A 21,410-nucleotide genomic window follows, 5' to 3' on the forward strand; every position below is an offset into this window, starting at 1 on the left:
GAGAGAGAGAGAGAGAGAGAGAGAAGGGGGAAGAGAAAGAGAGAAAGAGAAACAAGGGTCAGATAACAATATTACATGAACACTTGGGAACCAACAAACGGGGTCGAATGCAAACCAAATTAGGATGAAAGGAGGAAAAACAAAGGGTCCCTTTTTTTTTTCATTTTTTTTTGTCATACAACAGGATACATTTAAAGGGATTGGCGAAGGGATACATCAACATCAATGTCAAACTTTAGGGGGAGAGCAGAGACATGAAAATAAAGGGGAGCAAGAAATGATAAAATACAACAATACCATGACCCTCACAAAAACAACAACAGGGGTTTCAGGTAGGGGACAGACAAAAAAAAAAAATGCATGATACAGAGGGTTCTTTCTATACAGGCAAAAATTGACAAAATTGTTTTACAAAGAAATGATAAATTGGTTACTATGGAAACTGTGAAGGACACACACATACAAAGTGGGAAAAAAGGGTGGAGGGCCACAATATATTACATCACATGACCTCATACAATTTGGGTAATGATATACTGTATATAAGAATGCAATAACTTTCATAGGTCACACACGAGCTCAGAGACTGAGCCTTCAAAAAGGGTCACACATCATTTCATACACTGACCCCTCAAAAGGTCACACTCACCTGATCCCATACACTGACCCTTCAAAAGGACACACACAATCTCATACACTGACCCCTCAAAAGGTCACACTCATGACCTCATACACTCACCCATCAAGAAGTCACGCTCATGACTTCAAACACTGGCCCTTCATAAGGTCACACACACACATGACTTCAATCAATGACCTTTTCAAGGCTATCTACAACAAGCTCACAGGCCCCCACATATCTGTAGATTCTATACTAGCTTCAAACACCAACAACCAGGCAGTATTTGGCAGCAAAGTCAAACTATATATATATATATATATTTTTATTGAAATGGATAAATGAATTATCTTGTTTCGGATTATTCAAATGATAACCGATACCTGGGTAGCAAAAATCACAACAGAAAAATCACGGTTGGGGTTACGACCATGGGGTCTCAAAACCGTGCCTTAGTGCGGAAATTTGAAGAGAAAGCTGCAAAATGGTCTCCTTATTCAATCCGAATTAGGGACTTTGCAGCCTTTGAAACATATGTAGAAAATAATAAAAAGGAATTTTGTTAAATCTTCGTTCAGCTCCATTTCTTACCTCACTAAATATATATATATATATATATATATATATATATATATATATATATATATAATAATAAATATTAGGGAATAATATTTTAATTTTATTTAATTTATATAAAATCTTTTATGTATTGGATTAAGTCTTTCTTTGTTTGATTTGCATAATAGTGGTTTTGTCTCTAATTAATATTATATATATATTAATACATATATAAGCGATCTCAGGATTGGTCGGCCGAGATTGCGAGGATGATCCGGTTCTTGACTGAAGATTGGGGGCTTCGAATGGCCGTCCGTGTCTTTTTGTATTGTCTTCTAAATATGTATGTTTGGTTTTTCAAGCCATCCGTGGCCATCAAAGACAATGGATGGACGTGTGTGAGTGCATTCGTACTAAAGTGCGCGAGAGAGAGAGCGACCAGGTGTTTCGGCTCAAGTCGAACCGTTGCCTTGGAGACGACCATGGTCGAAGCCAATGGCGGTTTTATTGAATAAATTTACTCTTTTAGGATTTCAAGATATTTTTATGGAATTTTGGTAAATATTTCTGTTAAAATGAGATGTCAGGGTTATTTAGACGACAGTTTATTTTCCGGCTCCTGTACGTGCGTGTGGGTATGTGTCTGGGTGTGGGGTCAAGGAGTCTGGGGTCGAGTTTTTGTTGAATTTTTCAAGCCATTCTTGGACATCAAAGACGATGGATGGACGTGTGTGAGTGCATTCGTACTAAAGTGCGCGCGCGAGAGAGAGAGGGGGGGGAGGGAGAGAGAGAGATAGGGAGATGTGTGTGTGTGTATGTGTGTGTATATATATATATATGTATATATATACACATAGACACACAAATCTCCCATTTCTGATGACTCAACTATTTTCAAGTTACAGCTAAAGGGAGGTAATTAGGTTGTTCCTGCGTTGTCTGCTTTAACTTCTAATCTCTCGAGCAAACGTCCTTCAACGTTTCTGCACACACGCACCGCGCAGGCGTGGCTGTGTGGTTAGGGGTTAACTTCCAATCACAGGGTCTTGGGTTCAGTCCCACTGCGTGGCACCTTGGGCAAGTGTCTTCTACTATAGCCTCGGGACGACCAAAGCCATGTGAGTGGATTTGGTGAGCGGAAACTGAAAGAAGCCCGTCGTATATATATATATATATATATATATATATATATATACCGTACATATTTATGTGTGTTTTGTGTCTGTGCTTGTTCTCCCACCATCGCTTGACAACCGATGTTGGTGTGTTTATGTCCCTGCAAAAGCGACCGATAGAATAAGTACTGGGCTTACAAAAGAATAAGTCCCGGGGTCGAGTTGCTCGATTAAAGGCGGTGCTCCAGCATGGCCGCAGTCAAAATGACTGAAACAAGTAAAGGAATAAAAGAAAATAAATAAATGAAAAAGTCTGAGACGGCCATCAATGGCTGCTTCCTCGTTTCCCGCCCAAAGTTGTGTCGTCTGCTTCAGTTTCAGAATAGATTTTTCCCCCAATCTACTTCGTCTTGAGACAAAAAAAAAAAACCATACACACACGCGGACATACACACATACATACATACATACACACACACACACACATATACACACACACACGCACACAGATAAATACACACACACACGCACACAGATAAATACACACACACACATGCACACACATACACACAAAACTGAAAACGAAAATCCTTCTATTTCATCCAATTCTTCGGCAATCTTTCATTTCTATAATTTTTTTTCCCTCAGCTTAAACACCTGGTCTCCCTCTCTCCCCCTCTCTCTCTCACTCTCTCTCTCACTCTCTCCCTCCCTCTCTCTCTCCCTCTCTCTCTCTCGCGTGAACACACTTTAGTACGAATGCACTCACACACGTCCATCCATTGTCTTTGATGTCCAAGAATGGCTTCAAAAACCCAACAAAAACTCGACCTCAGACTCCTTGACCCCACACCCAGACACATACCCACACGCACGTACAGGGGCCGGAAAATAATCTGTCGTCTAAATAACCCTGACATCTCATTTTTACAGATATATTTACCAAAATTCCATAAAAATATCTTGAAATCCTAAAAGAGTAAATTTATTCAATAAAACCGCCATTGGCTTCGACCATGGTCGTCTCCAAGGCAACGGTTCGACTTGAGCCGAAACACCTGGTCGCTCTCTCGCGCGCGCCACTTTAGTACGAATGCACTCACACACGTCCATCCATTGTCTTTGATGTCCACGAATGGCTTGAAACACCAAACATACACTCCAACTCAGACTCGACCTCACACTCAGACTCGACCTCACACTCACACACATTCAGGGGGCGGAAAATAAACTGTTGTCTAAATTAGGCAAAAATGAAAATTTCGCCGACATCTCATTTTAACAGATATACTCTCTCTCTTTTATACTTGTTTCAGTCATTTGACTGTGGCCATGCTGGAGCACCGCCTTTAGTCGAGGCATGGCTGATGTCAGTGCCATTTGACCGGCGGCACCCATGCTTGTGGCATGTATAAAGCATCATTTGAGCATTGGGCCTGACGGGGGCAGTGACAGGAGATGAAGACCCCCCTTGACGATATACTGTGCTTGTGTTGCCCTGTCAAGTCAAGTAAGACCGTAGACGTGGTCAATGCTGGGATAAAAACCCCCTACAACACTCTCGGAGTGGTTGGTATTAGGAAGGGCATCCAGCCGTAGGGACCTTGTCAAATCAGACTGGAAACTGGTGCAGCTTACCAGCTTTCAGTTGAAATGTCCAACCCATGCCAGCAGGGAAAGCGGATGTTAAAGGATGATGATGAAGAGGTCGAAAAGTTTGGTTTTTTATTCAATTTTTTATTTAATTTTTTTTTAATATTTCATCCAGTTTCAGCTCACGAGCTGTGGCCATGCCGGGGCACCGCCATTCGGTGGTGCTACATGATTTTACTCCACGAATGCTTTTTAGCAATTGCCATTTGGTGCATGAGAGAGTCTGATGCAGCTGCCCTCATCTGCACCTCCTGCCGTGAAGTTGGTTCATCTGGGACACCTGACAAGAAAAGGTCCAGCTTTATTTTAAAGACACCTACATCCACCCCATGCAGGTCTCTCAGGTCCTTCGGGAGGATATTGAAGAGCTGTGAACCTCTGAAGCCCAGGCTATCACAGTATCTTGTCCTACATCTTGATGGCAAATTTGGAGTCCTTGGCACTATGCAGTGGCGCCCAGTTCTAGCATTTGTGTAACTCTCGATGCCAAAGTTTGGGACAAGTCCTTCCAGGACCTTTCAGATGTATATTATGGCATAATTTTTTTAGAACATTTAAAAAATTTTCGTTTTAAATTTTTCTAAATTAAAAAAAAAAATTTTTCGAATTAAAAAAAAAAATTTTTTTTAATTTTCGAAATTTAAAAAATGTTTTCGCTTTGATTTTTCGAATTAAAAAAAAAATTTTCTTTTTTAATTTTTTGAACTTTTAAAAAATATTTTTTTAATTTTTGGAAATTAAAAAATTTTTCTGTTTTAATTCCTCGAATTTCTTTAGAATTCTTTAAATTTTCAAATTTAAAAAAAAATTTCTTTTCCAATTTTTCGAGTTAAACAAAATCTGTTTAAATCCCCTCCATAAACCATTAAATGTTTTTAAGGGGAGAAAGATATTGAAAAACATCAAACGAGGACGGTATGAGGTGGTCATGAGATGTACTAAAAATAACAGCTAAACACCTTTTAAGTCACGCACCATTATTTTTTTCCTGGTGGGCAGTATTGCATAATTGTATAAATTCCCGTGTATACTCTTTTACTTGTTTCAGTCATTTGACTGCGGCCATGCTGGAGCACCGCCTTTAGTCGAAGAAATCGACCCCTGGACTTATTCTATCGGTCTCGTTTGCCGAACCGCTAACTGACAGGGACATAAACACACCAGCATCGGTTGTCAAGCAATGCTAGGGGGACAAACACAGACACAAACACGCATATATATATGTATATATATATATACGACGGGCTTCTTTCAGTTTCCGTCTACCAAATCCACTTCACAAAGCTTTGGTCGGCCCAAGGCTATAGTAGAAGACACTTGCCCAAGGTACCACGCAGTGGGACTGAACCTGGAACCATGTGGTTGGTAAATAAGCTACTTACCACACAGCCACTACTGCGCCTATAGATTACAAATTCACAAAAATTTTCTGAAATTCCAAAATAATAAAAAGAAATGATGAGGTAATCCTAATTGGCCGTAGCAGTAGCAACCTATTCATTCTCGGCTGAAAAATTTCCCGAAGGTCAGTTTGACCTTTCCTGCCAAAAGTACAGAGGTCGATGTTCATTCGATATAGCCGAACCAATAACAGCAGCAGCAGCCGTACCACCGCTAACACCACTACCAACGAAATAGTAAGGCCTTCTGCTCATGTCAAATACGGCCATGACCACCACCACCATATAGTCAACTTCACCCCCACCCACTCACCACCCTTTATATTTTATAGAAAGGGTCGTGAGTTACATATTATATATTAATGGAAGAAACAGATTGGGTTTAAATCCTTAAAATCCTTTAAAATGTTTTAGCCCGAAGGCCGCGCCCATGCTGGGGCACCACAGTTTTTTTATATTTTTTTATTTATTTTTAAAATTTTTTATTTAGTTTCAGCTCACAAGCTGCGGCCATGCTGGGGCATCGCCATATTTTATTTACATTTCTGAAGAAAAAAAAGATGCCCTAACCCTAAAACAGATTGAAGTACAATAGATCGATACCAGGCTCAGGAGTTGCTGTGTGGTAAGTAGCTTGTTTACCAACCACATGGTTCCGGGTTCAGTCCCACTGCGTGGCATCTTGGGCAAGTGTCTTCTGCTATAGCCCCGGGCCGACCAATGCCTTGTGAGTGGATTTGGTAGACGGAAACTGAAAGAAGCCTGTCGTATATATGTGTATATATATATATATATATATGCGTGTGTGTGTGTGTGTGTATTTGTGTGTCTGTGTTTGTCCCCCTAGCATTGCTTGACAACCGATGCTGGTGTGTTTACGTCCCCGTTACTTAGCGATTCGGCAAAAGTGACCGATAGAATAAGTACTGGGCTTACAAAAGAATAAGTCCTGGGGTCGATTTGCTCAACTAAAGGCGGTGCTCCAGCATGGCCGCAGTCAAATGACTGAAACAAGGAAAAGAGTAAAAGAGTAAAGAGAGGGTCATAATTACGGGTGGACACTAAAGGAGGAACGGTTTTGTTATCCGGCTCCGTTTAAGAGTGACCCCTCAGTTTATGGCCACAGAATATCTTTTTTTTCTCATTTTCATACGACGCCGCCAGGTGGTCGTAGTAGGATCGACTAGTCACGCCTAGCTAGCGCGAGTACGCGCACCGGGACCACTCTTCTTAAGTCGTACCGTAGAAAGGCTGACACACGCTTCTCTACACGTGTCGTCGGTCAATGACTCAACTTTTATGTAACAGTGCAGGGGAGGTAACTAGTGTGGTCTTTAGAAAATTGCTAAGATTACTTCCCTTGATTTACCAATGTTTGAGACCTTTCAAATTTACTTTTCAAGGGCACACACACACGTGTGTCTGTGGGGCCTTATCTATATATCGCAGCCCTTGTGTCCCTTACTCTTTTATTCTCTTTTACTTGTTTCAGTCATTTGACTGTGGCCATGCTGGAGCACCGCCTTTAGTCGAGCAAATCAACCCTATGATTTATTCTTTGGAAGCCTAGTACTTATTCTATCGGTCTCTTGTGCCGAACCGCTAAGTTACGGGGACGTAAACACACCAGCATCGGTTGTCAAACACAGACACACAAACACATATATATATATATACATAATACGACAGGCTTCTTTCAGTTTCCGTCTACCAAATCCACTCACAAGGCATTGGTCGGCCCGGGGCTATAGTAGAAGACACTTGGCCAAGGTGCCACGCAGTGGGACTGAACCCGGAACCATGTGGTTGGTTAGCAAGCTACTTACCACACAGCCACTCCTGTCCCTTGGTAACTTTTTACTGATTAAAATACGTGTGTTTGAGTTCCTTTTCCCCTGCTTTTCTCTTGGCGTTCTTGAGAAAATTCTGTAGTTTGTAAGCTATTTCTTGTTAAGTACATATTTGATTTGGTATATACACCCTTAATGTTAAATATATAATTTACTAATGCCCTCTATATCGTAATCATTAAATGATAATGGTGGGACCACAGATTTAGATAACAGACAAAAATCACAGCTATTGATTGGTGGTGGAGGGTAACAAAGAAAGGGCTGGTTACAGGAGAGGGTAACAGATAGGATCTCATATTAATTAGGGATTAGTGGTTATCAGATGGGATTAGATATTGGGGTCGGGTAACAGACAGGCTGAGAGACAGACACACCATCGATATTGGATTTGGTGGGGGAGGCAAAAATATCAATTTGATCCACCTGGTATTGAGGTATTCCATCTGTGACCATCCTCATGCATACACGCATACATACACTGAGTGTGTATAACATATTCATACGTATGTCGTCCAACCCATGCTAGCATGGAAAACGGACGCTAAATGATGATGATGATGATGATGATGTATACATACATGCAAAATTGATGAAAAGAGTACAGCAAATCCGAGTGCAGATCAACACCAGACACTTTAGAGTACACAGAGTACACACACACACAGGTAACACCTCTGTTCATCACCTTTCCATGACAAACAGAATCTCACTAACAAAAGAAAGAAAAAATGAAAACAGATAAAATATAAAAAAACAACACATATGGCTGTGTGTGTGTGTGTGGTTGCAGCTTATGTGCAGAAACCTCTTAATCCGGAGATGGGGGAGGGTTGAGACGCGTCCACACACACATACACTATATATATATATATATATATATATATATATAATACACACATACACTATATATATATATATATATAATACACACATACACTATATATATATATATAATACACACATACACTATATATATATATATAATACACACACACACTATATATATATATTATATAAATACACACATACACTATATATATATATATATATAATACACACATACACTATATATATATATATTATACACAACACACTATATTATAATCACAACATACACTATATATTATATAATTAATACACACACATACACTATATATATAGATATATATATAATACACACATACACTATATATATATATATATATAATACACACATACACTATATATATATATATATAATACACACACACACTATATATATATATATATATATAATACACACATACACTATATATATATATTTATATAATACACACACACACTATATTATAATATATATAATACACACATACACTATATATAGATATTTATAAAATACAATACACACACTATATATATATTATAAAATACATACAACACTATATATAATATAAACACACATACACTATATATATATATATAATACACACATACACTATATATATATATATAATACATACACACACTATATATATATATATATAATACCACATACACTATATATATATATATAATACACACATACACTATATATATATATATATAATACACACACACCTATATTATATATATATATATATATATAATCACACATACCCTATATATATATATATAATACACACATACACTATATATATATATATATAATACACACATACACTATATATATATATATATAATACACACATACACTATATATATATATATAATACACACATACACTATATATAATATATATCTAATACACACACACACACTATATATATATATAGATATAATACACCACACACACACTATATATATATATATATATAATACACACATACACTATATATATATATATATATATACACACATACACTATATATATATAATATATACTACACATACACTATATATATATATATAATACACACATACAACTATATATATATATATTAATACACACACACACACACTATATATATATATATATAATACCCACATACACTATATATATATATAAATATAATACACACATACACTATATATATATAATATATATAAACACACAACACACACACTATATATATATATATAATACACACATACACTATAATATTATATATATATAATACACACATACACTATATATATAATACACATACACTATAGATATATATATATACTATAAATACACACACACTATAGATATATATATATATATATATATATATATATATATATATATATATATAATACCACACCTATAGATATATATATGTATATATAATACACACACACACTATAGATATATATATGTATATATAATACACACACATACAAGGGTGGACTGATTAAAAAAAAACAAACAAGAGATATTTATAATAGCCTCACCTGAAACCAATTAAATGCAATCACACACACACACATCCCCATACCCATCCATGCACCACCCAGACACCTAAGCTTGCCCATCACTTGCTGTCTTTTGTTCAGGGTTAATGTGGGTTGTTGCTGCTGCTGTTGTTGTTGTTGTCTATTGTTTATGTTGTATCCACTTAGTTGTTGGTTGTTTATGTGAAATGAGGACATCGATCGTTAAGAGCGAGAATTAGGATACGAGGGAGAGAAATTTATATATGTATATATAGGAGTGGCAGTGTGGTAAGTAGCTTGCTTACCAACCACATGGTTCCGGGTTCAGTCTCACTGCCTGGCACCTTGGGCAAGTGTCTTCTACTATAGCCTCAGGCCGACCAAAGCCTTGTGAGTGGATTTGGAAGACGGAAACTGAAAGAAGCCCGTCGTATATATGTATATAGGCACAGGAGTGACTGTGTGGTAAGTAGCTTGCTTACTAACCACATGGTTCCGGGTTCAGTCCCACTGCGTGGCATCTTGGGCAAGTGTCTTCTACTATACTCTTGGGCCGACCAAAGCCTTGTGAGTGGATTTGGTGAGCGGAAACTGAAAGAAGCCCGTCGTATATATGTATATATATACATAGGCGGCGAGCTGGCAGAATCGTTAGCACGCCGGGTGAAATGCGTAGCCGTATTTCATCTGTCGTTACGTTCCGAGTTCAAAGTCCGCCGAGGTCGACTTTGCCTTTCATCCTTTCGGGGTCGATAAATTAAGTACCAGTTATGCACTGGGGTCGATGTAATCGACTTAATCCGTTTGTCTGTCCTTGTTTGCCCTCTCTGTGTTTAGCCCCTTGTGGGTAGTAAAGAAATATATACATGTATATATATATATATGTGTGTGTGTATGTGTATGTGTGTTTGTTCCCCTAACATTGCTTGACAACCGATGCTGGTGTGTTTATGTCCCCATCACTTAGTGGTTTGGCAAAAGAGACCAATAGAATAAGTACTGGGCTTACAAAGAATAAGTCCCGGGGTCGAGTTGCTCAATTAAAGGCGGTGCCCCAGCATGGCCGCAGTCAAATGACTGAAACAAATAAAAGAGTAAAAGAGAATATATATATATATGTGTGTGTGTGTGTGTATGTATATATATATATATATATCTTTTACTTGGTTCAGTCATGTGACTGTGGCCATGCTGGAGCACTGCCTTTAGTTGAGCAAATCGACCCTATGACTTATTCTTTTTAAGCCTAGAACATATTCTATCAGTCTTTTTGCCGAACCGCTAAGTTATGGGGAAGTAAACACACCAATATCAGTTGTCAAGTGATGCTGGTGGGGACAAACAGACACACAAACACCCCACCCCCACTCCGAGATCGATACCCTTTTTCTTTTTTACCTTTATTGAAACTGACCCCCAAAAGGATGAACAATAAAAACTGACCTTGACACAATTTGAACTCAGAGCAAAAAAGACTCAAGAAAAACTGCAACGAGACATATCCAACCCCTTCAACATTTTCATTAATACCCCCATCCTAGACGGGTCCTTCCTTCCTCCACCCCTTTATTCAAATTGACCCCAAATGGGTAAAAGGCCAAGTCGACCTAGCCAGGAATACTGCAACAAATGTCCAACCCTTCAAATATTTTTGTTATGACGCCCCATTCTAGATTGGTCCTTTACCTCTTCTTACCCCTTTATTAAAAGGGTCCCTGAAAGGAAAGAACACAAAGTTGACATAGGCAGGAGTTGAACTCAGAGCACAAAGACTCAAAATAGGCAGGATTTGAACTCAGAACAGATCCAATTCCTTAATTCACTGCTTCCTGAAATTTTATGATGCCCATCTTAGAATGGTTCCCTTTTCTTTCTCCCTCCCTGTTTTCAAATCGACCTCAAAAGATGGAAGGCCTTCGTATGATTTGAACCCAGAGCAGAAAAACTAAAGAAATACTACAACAGGACATTATTTCCAACAACTCTGACACTTTTGTCATCATCTCCATTCGAGGCTGACCCTTCCTGACCCCACCCCATTATTCAGATTGACCCCAAAAGGATGATACGGCAAAGTTGACCTAAGCAGGGTTTGAACCTGAAGCAGAAACCAAATCCTGCAACAAGACCTTTTATCCAACACCTCCAACAATTTTGTTACAATCCCATCCTAGACTAGACCCTTTTTTACCCCCCCTTTATTCAAATTGACCCCAAAGAGGTGAAAGGCAAAGTTGACCTAGGCATGATTTGAACTCAGAGCAAAATGCTTCACAAGAAACACTGCAATAAGATCTTTTATCCAGCACCATCTTACACTTTTTTTCTTCCCTCTCCTTTTTTCAAATTCACCCCAAAGGGATGAAAGGCAAAGCTGATATAGACAGGATTTGAACTCAGAGCAAAAAGCTTCACAAGAAATACTACAACAAGACCTCAGAGGCAGTTTTGATCATCCAGAATTGGGATCTGATTTAAAAGCATTTGGGCTGCTATTTCTAGCAGATCAAGTCTTGCTGATTCACACCTTCTTTGTTCCTTCTCGAGCCAAGCCTGGCTCATAAGGGCCGGTTTCCGGTTTCCTTGGCGTATAAGTTCCTCACCTGGACAGGACACCGGTCCGTCGCAGGTGAGCTGCAAGATGCAGGAGGAAAGAGTGAGAGAAAGTTGTGGTGAAAGAGTCAGCAGAAGTTTCGCCATTACCTTTTGCCGGAGCTGCGATGAGCTTAGGTGTTTCACTCATAAACACACTCATTGCCCGGTCTGAAATTCGAACCCACGATCCCTCGACCGCGAATCCACTGCTCTAACCACTAGGCCATGTGCCTCCACTTGGAAAAAACACCCTCTTGGATGGCGTTTGTCAGAAATCAAGTGGGGAGATAAATGACATTTGCTTTGCTAATTTTATGCCAACAATTTTGTGGTGACCCCTATTCTAGACTGGCACTTTCTCTTTTAACCCCGCCTTTTTTTCTTTTTTTTTTTTCAAACTGACCCCGAGAGGATGAAAGGCAAAACTGACCTCAACGGGGATTGAACCCAGAACTTAAAAAACTGGAAACAAATGTCGCAAGACCTTCTAAACGACATTTTGAACGATAAGAGCAGTTCACCGCCCAAAACTTCTAGGTATTAAATAATGACTCACATGTAAATGAGAGGGGGGTAGGATGGGGGTGGACGATAAGTGAGGGGGAGGAGATTAAAAAGCAACTTAAAACAGATGTTTAGATCAGTGAGAGAGAGTTGATAGACTTTGTAAAACTACTTTAGGAAGGACTTTGAAAGAAGAGGGTGAGAGGAGGGGGTGATGAGAAATGGGGGTGAGAAGTAGAGGGGGATAGAAAGAGAGAGAGAGAGAATGAGAGAAGGGGGATAGAATGAGAGAGAGAAAGAGGGGTGAAAAAATACGAGAGAGAAGTAAGAGAATAAGGGAATGAGAGGCAGAGAGAGAAGAAGACAGATAGAGGAGAGAGAGAGAGAGAGAGAGAGAGAGAGAGAGAGAGAGAACAAGTAAGAGAAAGAGAATGAAAGAGAGAACAAGTGAGAGGGAGAGAGAGAGAGAGAAGGAAGAGACTAACAAAGAAAGACAGAGAGATGAGAAAGAGAGAGTGGGGGGGAAACCAATTAAGACAATCGTAAGAACAAGAATCTCTCAGTACTACAACCTCCACTCACACTCACACACACCACTCCACCTCCACTCATAAATGCTCCTCCACTGCACTACCCACACTCAAGACGATTCCTCCACCCCCACATACACACCACCTCTACCTTTATAGACAATTTCATCTCCATTCCATCCACGACCCCCACTTACACTCCAGTCCACCTCCCCTCTTTAGGAAGTCAGACTAATTAGAACGTTTCTTAAGTGGTAGGTACTACTGCTGCTACTACTATTACAAACGATTATAATTGAGGGGTAGTGGGAGATGAGAGAAAACTGGAGGGGGAGAGAGGGAGAGAGAGAAAACTGGAGGGAGGGAGAGAAAGAAGGAATGAAAGAAAATTGAAGAGGAGAGAGAGACAGAATGAGAAAGTGAGAAAATTGGAGGGGAAGAGAGAGAAGGAAAGAAAATAGGAGGGAGAGGAGAGAGAAAACAAGAGAGAAAGGGAGAACAGGAGAGAGTGAGGAGAGAAAGAGGGAGAAGACAAGAGATGGAGAGAGAGAGAGAGAGAGATGAGAAAGGTGAGAAAATTGGAGGGGAAGAGAGAGAAAGAGAGAGAAGGCAAGAGATGGAGAGAGAACAGGAGAGAGAGAGAGAGAGAGAGAGAGATGAGAAAGGTGAGAAAATATGAAAATTAGGAAAAAAAAGGGACTATTTCAAAGCATGAAAGTGTGGAGGGGACGGCAGAGACAAAGTATGTTTGGAAGAGAGAGGGGGGAGAGAAAGAGAGAGAGGGAGAGAGAGAGAGAGAGGGGTTGTGAGTGAACATATGGAGGGGGGTTAGCGAAATAAAAAAAAAAGGGGGGAATCCGAAATAGGTTCCAGAGAGAGAGGGGGAACGGGGGGGGGGGGGTAGGAGGACCACGGAGGAGAGTCCGAGGGGTGGGGGGTAGAGACAAACAAAAAAAATATAAGTTACATTTTATACTAATGAGTTGACAACAGGGGGGGAGACGGAGGAGCAATGTGTGGTTGCGCTGAGGTGTTGCTGGTATTTGAAGCGGGGGGGGAGGGTGCCTAGGGTTTGAAGTAGAGACAGAAAGAGAGAAAGAGAGAGCTGTATAGTTATGGAGTGACTGGAAAAGGGGGGCTGAAGGCTCTTTGAGGGTCCCTCCCCCCTCTCTCAGACAATTCGCCACCACCACCACCATCGCCACCCCAGTGCCACAATATGCTTCAACAGATGTTGTGAAAACGACTTGGCCAATAAGGGGAATGCCTTGTAACAGCCGGGTGCCTTGCAAGAAAGAGAAGCCAAATCTCACTCATGTCACACCATAGTCTTTCAAACAACAACAAAACAAAAACAAAAAGTGAACGCATTAGATAATGTAGTCCTAGATACACTATGTCTGAGTAAAAGGCTGGATGGTCACAGCTGGAACATCTTTGATCATAGGTCTGTCTGGATCAGGACTAAACTGGGGATAAATGACCAAAAAGAAGGATACATTAGGTAATGTAGTCCTAGATACACTGTGTCTGAATAAAAGACACGATGGTCACAGCTGGAACTTCTTTGATCAAAAGTCTACTGGATCAGGACTGACCTGGGATTAAACAACAAGGAAGGACACATTAGATAATGTAGTCCTAGATACACTAAGCCTCAATCAAAGACAGGATGGTCACAGCTGGAACATCTTTGATCATAAGTCTCCTACAGGAGGACTCACCTGGGGTTAAACAAGAAACAACACATCCAATTATATGGTCCTAGAAATACTATGTCTAAATGAAAGACAGGATGGTCACAGCTGGAATGTCTTTGATCATAGGTCAGCTGGATCAAGAATGATCTGATGTAAAACAGCCAAGAAGGGCACATTAGATAATGTAGTCCTAGATACACTATGCCTCAATCAAAGACAGGATGGTCACAGATGGAACTTCTTTGATCAAAAGTCTACTGGATCAGGACTGACCTGGGGCTAAACAACAAGGAAGAACACATTATATAATGTAGACCTAGATACACTATGCCTGAATATAAGACAGGATGGTCACAGCTGGAAATCTGAGGTCAGGTCACCTGTACTAGGGCTAAATATTAAAAAAAACACGAAAGTGACACTAAAATGGAATTAATGCCATCAGAGTTAATTGCTTAATTATATCATTACAAAATATCATCTGCATGATACACTCATTATTTTCGTTGGCTCGTTAACGCTGAAACGAGCAACATGTTCATTAAATCAGTTTTTCATATTTACATCCATTTTCCCCTGGCTTAGCATGTGTTAGGGCAGTGGTTTTCAGCAGGGGTCTTGCGTATGACCCTTTGCTGGGGGCACAGAAGATTTTGTTTATAATTCAGTGCAAAAAATTGGTGATGATGTGAGATCATTTTGGGTCCTGAGCTTGAAGCAGGATTTCCTTAATTGTTCGTTATTCTCAGTCTTCAACGAATGTGAGAAATCCATTGAAGATGGTTCTTGAGAGGTTTAATAACTTCGTAAGAGGGACTCAATACTTTCTGAGTATAAAGTGGAGAGCTGGCAGAAACATTAGCACACTGGGTGAAATGCGCAGCGGTATTTCGTCTGCCATTACATTCTGAGTTCAAATTCCGCCGAGGTCGACTTTGCGTTTCATCCTTTCGGGGTCGATAAATTAAGTACCAGTTATGCACTGGGGGCGATGTAATCGACTTAAACCATTTGTCTGTCCTTGTTTGTCCCCTGTGTGTGTAGCCCCTTGTGGGCAGTAAAGAAATAGGTATTTCGTCTGTCTATGTTGGGGGAGAAACACAGACATACAAACACATAGACACGCATATATATATATACACATATATACGACAGGCTTCTTTCAGTTTCCGTCTACCAAATCCACTCACAAGGCTTCGGTCGGCCTGAGGCTATAGTAGAAGACACTTGCCCAAGATGCCATGCAGTGGGGCTGAACCCGGAACCATGTGGTTGGTAAGCAAGCTTCTTACCACACAGCCACTCCTACGCCTATAACTATTTCAGTCATTGGGGGTACTGTCTTGAAGGGTTTATTTGAATAAATTGGGCCCAGTACAAGATTTCAAAGTCAATCAGGGGCCAAGTGTATTTTCTGGTTCCAAGGTGCATTTGCAGCGCATAGGATGTGTCCGTGTGTCCTGTTGTCTACCGAGACTTGTTTGGATCTTATTCGTGCTTCAACGTTGATGAAGAAACAAAGACAAAACCCAAAGACTTCCAAGTCTCTCTCTCTCTGTCTTTCACATCGTTAATACTGCCAACACCACCATGACCAACACCAACAACTTTTGTCTTCTCTCTCAGGGTTTCCCTCTTCTGCTCCATCCTCCCCCCCACCTCATCCACCATCACCATCTTTTCTCTCTCTTTCTCTCTCTGTCAAGTGAACCTATCTCCACCAAACCAGTTTTAATGCCATCTGGCAGCGAAGGGGGACAGGGTGGGGTGGGGAGAGGATACATCATCATTATTATTATTACTATTATTATTATTATTGTTTCCAACAAGGAAACAAAAAGTGATAAAACTTGAATTAAGTTGCTGAAGAAAACTGAGACTGAAGAGGATGAAAAAAAAAAAGAAGAGGAGGTCCCAACCCAACCCACCCGTCCATCCACCCACATCCACCCTAGACAGATAGAGTAAGACAGAAAGCACTCTCGCTTTCTCTCCTCTTCCTCCACCTCCCCCATCTTCTGACATTCCAGGAACACAGTTTTATAATTAGTTACATTCCTTCTACAGATTGCAAAGAACGACCGAGATTCACCATCACCACCACCACCACTGCCATCCTCGACATCACCATCATAATTGCCATTCTCCTCATCAACACAATCATCATCATTATTACTACTACTACTACTACTACTACTACTATTATTATTATTATTACTAATATTATTACTATTTTAATTCTCCTCATCATCATCATCATTATTACTATTATTGTTGTTATTATTATTATTATTATTCTTGAGTGAGAGAGCAGAGCAGTGCATGCCATCAGAGTGACACTGGGGTACAAATATACAAAGCCAAGAATACCCATCATGACTACCCGTCTGATAAGGGTACACCAGGCACATGCATCACAACCATATGTGTGCGACATGGTAATCTCATATCAGGATAAACTGCGCATGACTTTGCAGGTGGGGCCCAGTTAGAATTTTCTTCTGGTCGTGTAACCCATCCCGCTCAAAAGGTCCCTGAATAAGGGTTGTTTAAGGATGTTGAACAAAACACTTATGTTTCCAGAGGTGAATTATCCAAACCCCAAAGAATTCCTCTCATCACATGGCTATGATTTTCCCCCACTACTTCTGCTCGTGATCAGAGATGCACATATCGTCAGCCACTAAGGGACATGCTCAACTGGTTAACGTCAAACAACTGACAAGCAAATCTGTGGTATTGAGCGCAGAATATTTGCTGTAGTCAATCTTTTATACCAAGACAAAACAATGTACATGATAACACTTCCAATCAGTTAAGATCAGAAGCCATGAGAGCCACTGCCTGGGACTGCATCTTAGAGGTTTGGATAATTCACCTTTGGGGAAGCCCACTGAGTGTCTTCTATAGCTCTGGGTCAACCAATGCCTTTTGAATGGATTTGGTAGATGGAAACTGTGGGAAGCCTTGAATCGGCTTTTTCCCTTGGATAACAGCAGGGTTGTAGAGAGGAGTGGCTGGTATGCATGGGCGACTGCTGGTCTTCCATAAACAACCTTGCCTGGACTCGTGTGCCTTGGAGGATAACTTTCTAGGTGCAATCCCATGGTCATTCATGAATGAAGGGGGTCTTTACCCTTTGTATATGTAATAAAGGTGCATGGCTCAGTGGTTAGAGCATCAGGTTTACAATCATGAGGTAATGAGTTCGATTCCCGGACTGGGCTGTGTGTTGTGTTCTTGAGCAAGACACTTTATTTCAGGTTGCTCCAGTTCACTCAGCTGTAAAATTGAGTTGCGACATCACTGGTGCCAAGCTGTATCAGCCCCTTTTCCTTTCCCTTAAATAACAGCAGGGTTGCAGAGAGGAGTGGCTGGTATGGAATTCTTAGTGGTATTTCGTCTGTCACTACGTTCTGAGTTCAAATTCCGCCGAGGTCAACTCTGCCTTTCATCCTTTCGGGGTCAATTAAATAAGTACCAGTTATGCACTGGGGTCGATATAATCGACTTAATCCGTTTGTCTGTCCTTGTTTGCCCAAGGTGCCACGCAGAAGGATTGAACCTGAAATTGTGTGAATGCAAACTAAGCTTCTTAACCTCACACACCATTCCTGCGACCAAATATAGAATGAAATAAAAGCAGACACGGGTACCATAACCTTTGGGTTGCAGGGGTCAAGGATCAAGAGCAGTGACCAATGAAGGGCTGGTCGTTTGTTAAGGTACCTGACACTATTCCTAGGGTGTTATGGTTCAATGAACTTTGACCTCAATTTATTTCTGGGTCAGTAAAGGAATGTAGTTAAACCATCTACACCAAAATGTCTTGTCAGACTGGTTTGCCAAGAGTGGAGGGGGATAGAGACAGGGGTGGGCAGGAGAGGTATACAGACACAGAGTGTGTGTGTGTTTTTGTACTAATTTTGTATTTATATTCGTGTAACATCGTCCGTTTTTCTGTCCTTGTTTCGTATACATTCGATCCTTCTTCCAAGGAATCTAATGCTCTTAGCTTAGTTTTTCCTTGGGGCTGGTCGGATCGGAGCAATCTCAGGATTAATCAGCCGAAATTGCGAGGATGATCCGATTCTTGACTGAGGATTAAAGGCTTCAAATGACCCATCCGTGTTTTTTGTATCGTCTTCTAAACATTTTGCATTCTTATCCCATTTTATATTTTATACACACACACACGCATGTATATCAAAGAGTATGTGTGTACACAATGTTAAATGATGTGTGTGTGTGTGTGTATATATATATATATATAGGCGCAGGAGTGGCTGTGTGGTAAGTAGCTTGTTTACCAACCACATGGTTCCGGGTTCATTCCCACTGCGTGGCACCTTGGGCAAGTGTCTTCTACTATAGCCTCGGGCCGATCAAAGCCATGTGAGGGGATTTGGTAGACGGAAACTGAAAGAAGCCCGTCGTATATATGTATATGTGTGTGTGTGTGTTTGTGTATGTTTGTCCACCCCCAACCTTGCTTGATAACCGATGCTGGTGTGTTTACGTCCCCGTAACTTAGCGGTTCGGCAAAAGAGACTGATAGAATAAGTACTAGGCTTACAACGAATAAGTCCTAGGGTTGATTTGTTCGACTAAAGGCAGTGCTCCAGCATGGCCACAGTCAAATAACTGAAACAAGAACACACACACACATAGGCAGGTAGGTATGTATGTATGTAGGTAGGTAGGTAGGTAAGTAGAGATAGGAAGGTAGATGAACAGGTAGATAGATTTATATGCTGAAAACCCTGTGGGAGAAAGACAGACGGACAGATAAAGAGAGAGAGAGAGATAGAAAGAGCTGAGGAATAGAATATCTCTTCCTGTCCTTCCCCCTCCCTCTCACTAACGTTCCTTACTTTCTTTATCCCCCCCCTCACCAAAACCTTACCAAACTACAACAACAACCCCCCCCCGAATCAAACTCCACAGGACCAAATACCAACTGGAGCAGACCCTCGAGACCCACCTCAGGGTAGTGTAGGGTAGAAACGCACCCTTATTTAATTACCTGTGGTGAACTGTTCAGGGTAGAAGAACACCCTGTAGTGGTACCACCACATCTGTGCTGATAAGCATAACGAATCTTTAATTAAACCAACAGATAATTACCCTAATTTATATTAACTACTTTTAATCTGGGGGGATTAACCTAATTTTATTTTATTACTATTTTGGTGGGGGTGCATGGATTTCAGACGCTTCCTCTTCAGTAGGTAGATGGGTTCAAGTTTGAGAACATGGTCGATAATTTGCCCATGGGCAAAGGTTTCCCCTCCCTCGACATTGCTGAGATACATGGTGGCCTGACCTGTTAGATATAAGAGCTAATTCTCCCTGAAATTATATCACTGTCTTTATAAAAAATGGATAGAATTAGTGGGTGGATGTAGTCCTAGATACATTGACAGGATGGTCATAAGTGGAACGTCTTCAATCAAAGGTCTGTGGTATCAGGGCCAACCTTGGACTAAACAACAAAAAAGGACACATTTGATAATGTAGTCTAAGATACACTATGTCTAAATAAAAGACAGGATGGTCATGCTGGTGGCACGTAAAAAGCACCATTCGAGTGTGGCAGATGCCAATGCCCCCTGACCGGCACCTGTGCTGGTGGCACATAAAAAGCACCTTTCAAACGTGGTTCGTGCCAGTGCTGCTTGACTGTCCCCACCCCCCATGCCGGTGGCACCCACTACATTCTTGGGGTGGTTGGCGTTAGGAAGGACATCCGGCTGTAGAAACCTTGCCAGATCAGATTGGAGCCTGGTGCAGCCACCTGGTTCGCCAGTCCTCAGTCAAACCGTCCAACCCATGCCAGCATGGAAAAACGGATATTTAAACAACAACAACAATGATGATGAAGATATATATATAATATATATATATTTATATTTACGCATTTACGCACTTGAAAAACATGAGAGGTTTTACGCAACAGAATTTAACAACCCAAACATTTCTTTCCTCTCATCGCATAACACACTTACTCCAGTTACCATAATAGTTACTTCCCCACACCTCTACGGAATGATGTAAAGATACACCACATTCTTCTAGCGTACGGGGTTACCTGATATGAGAACCACTCCAAGTCGGAAGAGCTTTATGAATGATAATATGCGACATACTTCATTCATACAATGACTGAACTGCCATCTTAATATCTGATGTGATAATAGAGATCACCGTTAATCCTGGTCACGGGATTTGCAAGTTTGCTCGGGCGAGGGTCTTTTACCTAAGCCCCAGGTCGACCATAGCATCATTAGTGAATCTGTGAGATGGAAACAGAAAGAAGCCTGTCATACATATACCTGCATATGAATATATATATATATATATATATATATATATATATATATATATATAATCATCATCATCGTTTAACGTCCGTTTCCATGCTAGCATGGGTTGGACGGTTCGACCGGGGATATGGGAAGCCAGAGGCTGCCCCAGGCTCCAGTC

General features: G+C 40.6%; 1 protein-coding gene and 1 non-coding gene across 7 annotated transcripts in view; one reads left to right on the top strand and one right to left on the bottom strand.

Annotated features, from left to right (window-relative positions):
- LOC115226085 (CAP-Gly domain-containing linker protein 1) overlaps positions 1-21,410 on the bottom strand; it is a 207,699-nt gene that overhangs the window by 149,233 nt on the left and 37,056 nt on the right. The window contains exon 1 of one of the 6 annotated variants that reach the window (XM_036514835.1): positions 1,990-2,004. The exons of the other annotated variants lie outside the window; for them this stretch is intronic. The gene's annotated coding sequence lies outside the window, so the exon portion shown is untranslated. Of the gene's footprint in view, positions 1-1,989; positions 2,005-21,410 lie in introns of those variants that run through there. 6 annotated transcript variants of the gene reach the window in all.
- LOC115226251 lies at positions 15,532-15,760 on the top strand. The gene has a single exon (XR_003883015.1). It is a non-coding gene; the product is annotated as a small nucleolar RNA U3 (small nucleolar RNA).

The sequence above is a fragment of the Octopus sinensis genome, linkage group LG29, assembly GCF_006345805.1.
Source record: "Octopus sinensis linkage group LG29, ASM634580v1, whole genome shotgun sequence".
Classification (NCBI taxonomy): domain Eukaryota; kingdom Metazoa; phylum Mollusca; class Cephalopoda; order Octopoda; family Octopodidae; genus Octopus; species Octopus sinensis.